Source organism: Neltuma alba, unplaced genomic scaffold (genome assembly GCF_004799145.2).
Source record: "Neltuma alba isolate B1F8T4 unplaced genomic scaffold, ASM479914v2 tig00010791_pilon, whole genome shotgun sequence".
NCBI lineage: Eukaryota > Viridiplantae > Streptophyta > Magnoliopsida > Fabales > Fabaceae > Neltuma > Neltuma alba.
The window spans coordinates 8,904-19,792 of NW_021635608.1; the positions used below are offsets into that span (position 1 = coordinate 8,904).

The window sequence follows — 10,889 nt, forward strand, 5'->3', positions numbered from 1 at the left end:
TTTTTGAGAGGAAATTAACTGTGTAAGATATGTAGCAAGAAAGTGCTAACATTGTGTGAGAAGAAATTACTAAGAGAGGAAACAACGTTGCTGAAGCAATTTTGAGAGAATAAAAAAGTTTTGAGCAAAGGGATATAAAAATAATGAACGAAACACAATCTAAAATACCAAAGTGTTTAGACGGAGGGGAAAAAAAAGATTTAGCTAACTCAGCTAATTAATGAAATTTTAATTTAAAAATTTTAAACATGTAGTAAATATAATTGATAGTGGACACCACAAAACTGCAATTTATTACCACAAATAAGTCACATTGCATTGGTTGTTCAAAATTAAAATCACACTAAGACCCTCTGTGTTCTGCTTTATTTTTCACTAGATATGATATGACCTTTTAATTTTTAAGTCAGAGAGACTAATTTCTCTGGAATAAGAGATTAGCCTTTATTATTTATTAACTGTAATAATACAAGTTGGTGATTAATTAATGAACTTTAATTAGTTCATAATTTGTTCTTTTTTAAAATAATTTTATTTGGAATTAAAAAATTCAATAAATAAATATTAATTTCGATTTTTTTTAATAATTATGTAGTTTTTTATTTATTTTTTTTTTTCTTCGTCCGGAGTAGCGCGTGTATCAAGCACCAGACTAACAATCTATTTTTAGCATTTTCCGGAACATTCCAACACCGAAACTCCAGCTTCTCTCTCTAGACAGTCCTAGACGTCTCTGTTTCGCTCCTTTTCTCGGAAAATCTCAAGAAAATTCCAGACGCCCACTCCTGCTACTATATAAGAACGCCTTCTTCGCCGCTCATCTTCGTTGTGCGGATATCATCAACAACATCGCAACTTCTTCTGCATCAAAATCTGTTCTGCTCTCGCGTACGTGAAAAACTACCACCCAGCAATGGCTTCGAAAATTCCGATTTCAACTTTCTTCCTGATTATAGCATCAATGTTTCTTCTCTTCCATACCGGCGAAGCCCTAATTCCCTACACGAGAAGCCTGTGGGACACAATGTTCCCATCGGACGATCCGTTCAGAATCCTGGAGCAATCTCCGCTGAACATTCCTCGAAACCTTGAGACTCCCCTGGCTCTCGCACGTGCCGATTGGAAGGAGACGCCGACCGAGCACGTGATCGCGGTGGACACCGGGGATGAAGAAGGAGGACGTGAAGATCGAGGTGGAGGAGAACAGAGTGGTGAGGATAAGCGGGGAGAGGAAGGAGGAGGGCGAAGTGGAGGGCGAGAAATGGCACAGAGCTGAAAGGACCAATGGGAAGTTCTGGAGACAGTTCAGAATGCCTGGGAATGCAGATTTGGATCAGATCAGAGCGAGAATTGAAGATGGGGTTCTGAGAATTGTTGTGCCGAAGCACAAAGAAGAGACGAAGAGGCAAACTAAAGTGATTAACATTGCTGAGGATCAAGCGGCTTCTGGAGAAGATGTGAAGGCTACGAAGGCTTCAGCGTAAGAATTAAGGAAGAAGATCACATGAATCTGGATTTTGTTCTTTTGTACTGTTCTTGAGGTTTTCGTTTGAATCTACCTAACAAGAGGGTAATATAATATGAAATAAAAGAAAGTGTTAGTCTGGGTTTTGATACGAGTTCGTTCTTTAACTTGTGATGATCTTGATGTTTTTGTTAAGGAATCTCCTTACCGTTCCGTTATGTTTGAAATCAGAAATGTTGATAGAATTTTTTTTGATTTTGTAAACTATGAGTGAAAATGCTGTTTAAAAGTCATTATAAGCAAGAAATTAGAAAATGCAAGCGTGGGGTTACTTGATGCATGTGTGAATGCTTAATAATAAGTACTTTCTTGGTCTTTGGTATAGGTATTAAAAGTTTTTTTTCTAATAAAAATGGTGAATTATTGTTTGTTAAGTTGAATATTTAATTTGATTATAAATGTAAAATTGAGTTATTATTTTTTTCATGTTTAGTTACATTTTTCTTAAAAATTATCATTGATACTTATTATAATCGCTTACATCGTGTTTAGCTTAACAACGAGGAGGGAAAGAAAGAGATGTTACTAAAAGGAAAGGGAGAAGCAGAAAAGAGAGAGAGAGGGGCAAGAAAAGAGAAGGCATAGAGGGGGAAGTGGGAGGAGGGGAAGGAAGAGGGATTTTAGGGTTTAGATAATATATAAAATGTATTTCAATAAATTTAATAAAAAAAATTTTAAACGTGCATAAAATTAAAATCATAATTATATACTAGTTTTGTTCAAAATGATAATAATAATAATATTTTTAATTGATCTAACTTTCTTTAAAAAACAAATTAAAAATGTACATTGAATTTGTTTACCAATCTAAGTTGCAATTAAATTAAATATTCACATTTTCAAAAAAAAAAGATTCACATGAAAAAAAATGCACTAGCCAATATATCTTCCACATTACAAATCAAAAGGATAAGAAAGAAATAAAAATGTTTTATTCAAGTTAATTTTAAAATATAAAATTTTATTTCTCATTTTTTAAAAAAAAATCTCACTTTTAAAGAAGAGATTTAAAGAGGGGAAAAAAAAAAAAAGATGAGAACCCCTCCTCTCTTTTTACCAGCAAAAGAGGGAAGAAGCAACTCTCCTTCCTTCCTTAAATGTACCTACCAAATGAGAAGAGGCTCTTCTCTCCTTCAAAAATCTCGTAACAAACACAGCTTAAAGTTCATCTCACAAATCTAATAATTTTTTTTTGAATAATAGAAAACAAATAATTACTTAAGGAAAAAAATAGGATGGAAACATTGAGTAAATAATAAAAGGTCAAAGTGTACTCAGAATTCTAAAATTTTTCTCAGACTCTCACTATGAAGAAGTGATGGCAAACAAGGTTTATGAGGACAGGTATGAGAATGAGAAAACAATTTGCCAAATTACATTAGTAGAAGCTAATAATTGTAAATGGTGATAGAATTTTAAAAAAAAAAAACGTAAGACAAAGTAACATTACTTTCGATGTTCAATTTAATTCTAAATATAAGACTTTAATATATTTTATTTATGATATTTTTTTATTTTTGAAATAGTTCCCGTAATAGTTATACATAAGGTAGAATATTTTAGAAAAAAACAACACATATTTATTATAAATAATTAACTTAAATAATTTTTTTAATCTATTTAAATTAATCAACTAATTCTTATATTAAGAATATGAGGTAATTTGTAAAATTTTGTCTCGAATCATGTGGCAAGTGTTTTTGAAGCGTGTTTGCGTGATTACAAACGAGTTTTGGTAAATCACTTTGGGTGCAAGTGATTGTTGATGCTAACTTGAAAGATGATTAAGGGCAGTAAACTTAAAAATAGTGAGAAATAAAGGAATGTCCCACAACAAAGCGTTTCCTCCCCAGAGGTAAAAAAAAAGTTTGCTTCATGAGAATGTCTATATTGATGCAATTGATGCGAAGTCCCTCTCAGCTAAGATTTACTATTTAAAATTGTAAATTTCAGCAGCTTGAAGCGCTTATGAAGATAACTCATCAAAGGGACGGAGGCCAAGCTGTAATAGAGGTGGGGCTTTCATTAACCGCATCACAAGTGGGCAAAGCATCATATGAAGCACCTTCACTCACTAATTTATTTATTAATTTATAAAATGACATATAATGTAATATATAGAAGTATTTGAACTCTCATATCTTATTTATTATAATTAACTAATTTATCTTTTTTTTTTTGGCAGAAGTAGTATTTATGTTTGATTGAATAATAAGAAAACTCAACGGAAAGTTTGAAAAATAAAAACCAAAACACTAAAACATGGTCAAAATCCACTCCTAGCCTAAACAATCCTACCACCATAAACCCCACCCTTAAGCCTAAGTCGAAAAGGCACTTAGCTGCCGCCATTGCTGCCGAGACAGTGAAAAATCACCGGAAACCATTTTGAAACAAGGTATGTGAGTTCAAAAAATGATTCTTATAGTTTCCTTTCTTTTAACAAATCATTTGCTACCATGTACCTTAAATAGTAAAGCAAGTTTTATAATAAAGATAGGAGATTGTACTATGTTTGTGGATCGGGAGGGAGGATGGAAAATGTTTGGATTAGTAAAAGGGACAAATGTTTGTATTGTCCACTTCAACGATTGGAAATCATTGAAACTTTAGTGTTGACATAAGTAAGCCATTTTATGCTTTTATCAAAATGTAGATGAAGATATCAACTAGAACTTGATGGATGTTGGGTGAAAAGTCTATATAAGTTGTTCTTGACGTCTATGTTTAGTTTATTAAGGTATGATATAGTGAACGAAAATGTAGATCTTGGATTTTGATGCAACTTGGAGTGTATTTTCTTTTTATTGTTCTTGAGAATTATTGTTCTTGGATTTGCTGCTATTGTATCTACCTGATAACTATAAATATCTTTATAAAATTTTAGGACTCAATTTAAAATATTGTTATTAGATTTTAAGAAACTATACTCAATTTAAAATAGGGATATTAATCCGCAGCTTCTTATAGTTTCAACTAATTTTGAATCAGATCCTTATAATTTTTTTTCTTTTTATCAGGTCCTTATACTTTCACTTTTTTTTAATTAGGTCCTTGTATTTATTTTTCTTTTTATCAAGTCCTTATAAGTTCACCTTATTTTTAATTAAGTTCCTGAATTTTTTATTCTTTATTTTATAAATTCTAATAGTACTATTATATAAACATAAAAGAGTATATATTATTTAATATTAGTTTATAAACAATAATATTCTAAAGATATTGAATTATTATAATGATTTAATTTTTTCAGCAAAAAAATTAATTGTTCTAAAAAATTTTCCTGAATTAATTATTCTATTACTTTTTTATTACATAATTATTAATTTAATTTAATTATTAATATTTTATATTTCAGTATTAATCTATTTAATTAAGCTTATATTTAATTAATAAATAAAAATTAAAACTACATGGACTGATTAAAAATTTAGTGAAATTATAAGGACTTAATTAAAAGAAAAATAAATACAAGGACCTAATTAAAAAAAGATAAAAGTATAAGGACCTGATAAAAAGAAAAAAAACTATAGGGACCTGATTCAAAATTCGTTAAAACTATAAGGACTTACAGATTAATTAACCCTTTAAAATATAAAAAAAAGACACCAAAATATCTTTAAAATATTAAAAGACAAATTAGGGTGGTGTGAATTTTAAAATCCCAAATAAAAAAACATTAAAGTGATTAATAGGTAAACAAAAGTAATTATCAAAGTTTTAAAAACAAATACAGTTAATAGCTAAAAAAGAATAATTAATATATAAAAAAGAATAGTCAACAGAGCTCTGGCGATCAATCACCAGAGTTCCGGCGACAGAAGCCCACTAGTAGGGTTGTCAGTGCTAGAGCTCTGGTAACTGGAAACTAGCTAGGGGTGTTGAGGTGGCAATATTTGGGAAAAAATAATAAAGGGTATTCATGTAATTTTATAAGATTTAAAAATTTTAAAATAATATTAAGGGTTTGAATTGGGATTTTGAAATTCACTCACACTGATTTGTCTTTTAAGGTATTTTATTGTCTTTTTCCCTTTAAAATATTGTTCTTGAGGATTAAAAAAACCAAATTGTATAAGGTTGGGATAGAAAGTTATAATTAGTATCCGCACCATTTTTTCTTTTGTTTTTTTCAAGATGATAATAAATTCCCGTGAATTTTATAACATTGATATCTAAAATTAATTAATTATTTTATAGAGTAGAGCGTTAACCCTGAAAATGACAATTTTTTTTTTTAATAAACAAGAAGAAGTTAGTATCGGCTCTTTGAACTAGGTTAAAGGTCCAATAAGTCCAATTTAGAATTCAGTCCAAAAGAAAAGTCCAATCTAGAATGCACGACCATATAACTTGGCCCAACAACATCATCTCATGTCAATCAAGCCATTTTGGAAGAATAATGATAAGACTTTTATACACACACACACACATATTTATATGAAGATATCAAACGGGCATTGCGCAATACAATAAAATAAACTAAATGGAAGGTGACGCCTTAAAGAGGATAGAAAAGATATCTTTACAGGGTTGAGATGTAAATTTGATTCAGAAGTTTTCATTCAAAATATTGGATACCCAAAACTTTTTTGAGTTTAATAATTAATATTGTTCCAAAAATTTAAAATCATACAACATTAGTTTTTTAATTGTAAGTGGCGTATTGGTATGATTTGAAGTTTTTGAGGTAGTATTGAGTGTAAGAAAATTTTTGAATACCTAGTATTCTAACTAAAAACTTTCGGAACAAATTTATATCTTAACTTTATCATTTTGTCTATATGATGGGTGCTTTGAGCTAATTAGTTGACCAAAAAAATCATGATTTGGTTATACATTATCTTGAGTTCTACAAATAATCAACGTATATAACTAACCAACCAAAGAGATGTCAATAATGTGCTGACCAACTATGAACTGGTTGAGACAATGATTTAAATATGAGTGATTTAATTGTGCATAATTCAATTGAAGTTAACCTAGTTATGATTCAAATAATATAGTGTAATAGAAATATATAAAAAAATGCATAAATAAAAAAATTAATTCATAACTAAATAAAATATTCATATATAAATACTCATCATTTAACAAAACAGTTAAAATATGACAAATTACTTTTTTTTTTTTAACCTCAAAATGATGTTACATGTTACCTTCTTAATATAAGAGCAAATTAAACTTTTAATTTAGTTCTAAATATAAAACTTCAATCTACTTTATCTTTCATGTTTATCTATTTTTTCTAAAATAGTTTTTGTAGTATTTACACATATTAATGATTTTATGAAATGGTAATTTTAGCTAATACACATGATTAGCAAGAGTATTATAGGAAAGTCAACACTTATTTATTACAATTAACTAATTTAAATAATTTTTTTAATCTTTTTAAATTAGTCAACTAAGAAAGACTGAAAGTAGTGTTTCATATTCAACAAAGGGGAATTATAAAATTCGACCTGGTTAACTAATCAAAAACTTTTGACTAAACCAGTTATGAGATTGGGCAGCCGATTTGACTGGGAAACTTGAATTAGGTTTTAATACGACAATGTCAACACATATTGTAATGTACTGTTGTGTTCAACTATCCGTGGCCTTTTCAGTTACTTGTGAATTGTAATACCATTTATTGCACTTAATATAACAGTTTGTTTGACATTTTAATTGATCCTAAATACTCTTCCGGTTCTTAATATAAAACATATTTAACTAATTTGATTAAATTAAGGAAGTTAGGTAAGTTAGTTAATTATAAGAAATATGACATGTTTTTTCTAACACCATAATCATCTTCTTTACTACCTTCCCTTTCTATTTTATTTGATTATGGTTGATAGAGTATTCATAGGGTAACTTAGGAAAAATTAATAAATATGAGAACTAAATCTTATATTTAGGATCAAAATCAACTCAACAATTAGGTCTTATATTAAAGACGAAAGAAATATAAGATTTCAAACCGCTTTGTCTCTTATATTTGTATTTTTTTTCTCAAGGTAGTCCTTGTAGTAATTGCACATGTTAGGAAACATAACACATATTTATTACAAATAACTAGCTTAACTAATTTTCTTAATCTACTTAAATTATTCAACTAGCGCTTATATTAAGGATGAAAGCTAGAATATACTTAACCTTAGAGAAACCTACTAGCTAAATGATAAAGCCTACTTTTTATACATTTATCCCATATTAATTTCAGGATTTAAATGATAATTTTAAGCTTAAATGGATTTTTATGCATTATTGGATTAATTGGTTGATTTTTGGATTTTGTATAAAAAGTGAGATTTTGGATTAAAAATATAAATATTTTGTGATTTTTATTTTTGACTTGGAATTAATTTTTTCTATTTCTTTAGGAAACAAGTCTCATATTTTTAGAAAGTTTTGCAATTTCTTGTTTAATTTTTATGCATATCTAACATTTAATTTTGATAGATATTATATTATATTTGGATATAATCTACATTGGTAGATACACTTAAATTCTTGTAGGTCAAAAAAAGAGCATATAGGAAATCTAATAGTGCAAGATTATTTCTTGGAATTTAAGTACAATCCAATAGCTAATATTAAGTGGGTTAATTAATTATTAATGGGTTTAAATTTTGGATCCAAGAAAATTTCTTTTCTCCCATTAAAATAATCCCTCCAGACACGCGTTGAACGATATATCTTCCTATGTCCCATATTCATGATACGCTACCGTCTCTCGCCATCTCTGAATAGCCTACAGACACCATCAAATCACTTGTGAATCACTATCTTGATTCCTTCTCTCCAGTTTCTGCTCCATTCTTTCGGCCATTCACATAAACCCCCCTCAATATATTATTTGACTTCAATCCCATACACCATTCTCTTTCATTCAACATACACCAAGAACCCACGCCACTCTTCAATTTCCCCACCCACATGACTGTGCTTTACGTCTTTATGCTTGGAGGGAAGATGATTTTGATGGCACATTAAGCTTGTTAGGGAGGCAACTTGTGAGGAGCATGGAGGAGACTTGAGTCTTGGGCTAGCACTTGAAGACTATAAGGGAGTGATGTTCCATTTATCTTTTTAATTCAAGGACTTAAATTATTTAGTTTTAAGTAATTTTAAGTTGTAATTTTGTTAGTAGAGCCGGAAAAACGGGCCAAACCCGTCGGGCCGATCCGTTTAGACCCTAAAATTATGAGGGCCAGGCTTGAAATTTTTCCCCTCAAATGGGAGATAAGCCCTGGAGGGCCAAGAATTTAAAAGGGCCGGTTTTAGAGGGCCGAGGGCTGGCTCGTTTAGGCCATTTTATATTTTTTTAAAATTTTTTTATGTAATTCTAATATTATTAATTTTTTATATTGTTAATAATATTTCAAATATCTAGTTATTATTATCAGTTTAAAATTATATTTTACAAAATGATTTGATTTATTTAGTTTTAGATAATAATTTATCCAATTAAATTTTTTAAAAAATGGGTTAATTTGGACTTTAATAATGATTTAATTTATATTATATGTGTTGATATTTTTAAACTATATATATTTGATAATGGAGTATTTTTATACTTGTATACCTTATGATTCTATAATTTGAATTAGAAATTCATGAGTTTCAACAATAATGTTTCTCACATTAAAGTAAAATAATAGCTAAATTGTAAAATTTAAAAGTAAAATTCCTACAAAGAAAAAAAACTTGATATTTTTGTTATGAAAGAAAAGCATACTTATGAAGAAGAGTAATTGATTATAGTGATGATGAAGTTTCAAAAGATTAATGAGAATGTCTATTATTGCATAATTACACTATAGATAAAACTTTTGGATGTTGTTATCTTGTTAATGAATGTTTTAGATGTTCTTGGACGTTGATGGATATTTATATATGATGATATTTTGTATTTGACTTAATTTTATTCATATTTATGTCTATTATTAACAATTTCATTAGTTTATTGTCATTTTTTTAGATAAAAAATATGAGAAATATAAAAAAAAAATAATATTTTTTCCTTAAATTGGCCAAAAGCCTGCGGGCCGGCCTTAAGCTCGTTAGCTTAAGGGCCGGGCCTAGCAAATTTTGATATTTTTGAAATTTTGACCTTGGAGGGCCGGCCTTTTTAAGCTCGCCAGTCCTGGAGGGCCAGCTCTAAAGGGTCGGGCTGGCTTTGATTTCCACCTCTATTATGCTTGGATTGGATTGATATTTGGATTTTATTTGTGTTGAGACACTTGTTGGAATTTATGTTTATGAACCTTCGCATTATTAATTGAATTTTAATTGAATTTTCATTATGAATTTAATTATCAATGTAGTTTGAATTGTAAAATTGGGTCCTTTTGCGTCTTAATTGTTTAATTAAGTTGGTTAATTGTCTGATTGTTTAATTGAATAATTTTAAACATAATTTTCAGAATTAATTTGAGTTGCTTTCATTGGTTTTAATAAGCTTAATTAACCAACCGTATACTGTTATGAGTTCTCTAATAGTTTAAGGGTTTTTAAAATTGAGGATTCCTTTTGTTTCAAATAGGTGATTAAATTTATTAATTCTACTCTCTTATCACTTTCCTTTGGTCTAATTAACTTATTAAGGTTATGAAGGTTAAATTCATGTGAATCCTAAGTTGTCCTACTACAAAAAAACATGTATTTTGTAGCGGTTAAAATATGACGTTTCTAGCGGTTTCAACTGCAACAAATAACATCTTTAACAGTTAGACAAACTGCTAGGAAATCAAGTGTAAAAAACAGATTTCTAGTAGTTATGAGAACCGCTACACAGTATGGTCAAAACGCCAGAAAATTTCTAGCGGTTAAAATAATCACTAGAAAAAACGAGGAGTCCCAAGGGAATGAGATGACATTTGTAGCGGTTTAAAACAACTAGAAATTGGTGAAAATTTGTAGCGGTTTAGTAACTGCTAGAAAATTCTAAACGAAATTTCATTTTGTCGGGAAACAAAAATTTTCATTTTGGTGCCAAAAATTTCTAGCCGTTTATAACCGCTAGAAAGTTTGGAGGAAATCAAATTTTGCTGGAAAACAAAATTTTGGAATTGGTGCCAATATTTTCTAGTGGTTATAAACCGCTAGAAATGTGGCAGCAAATTTAAATTTTGCAAAATTTGTCTCTCTTTTTCATTTTCTAGCGGTTTGAGAATCGCTAGAAATTTTATTCTAGGAAAAAAATAAATTTAGATGTTTGATTATTAAAAAATATAATATTATAATTAAAAAACCATTAAGTAGATTATATTAGAGAATTTTGTTAATATGTATATTTACCAATGTATTACATTTTATATATTTGAATTTTGTGATAAATAATAAGTAATTAAATCATGATTGTGTCAAATGA

The 10,889-nt window shown here is 28.9% G+C and overlaps 1 pseudogene; it reads left to right on the forward strand.

The window, feature by feature from the left end:
* The first annotated feature begins 822 nt into the window (after nucleotides 1–822).
* On the forward strand, nucleotides 823–1,563 carry LOC114759132 (22.7 kDa class IV heat shock protein-like; annotated as a pseudogene).
* The last annotated feature ends 9,326 nt before the right edge of the window (nucleotides 1,564–10,889 follow it).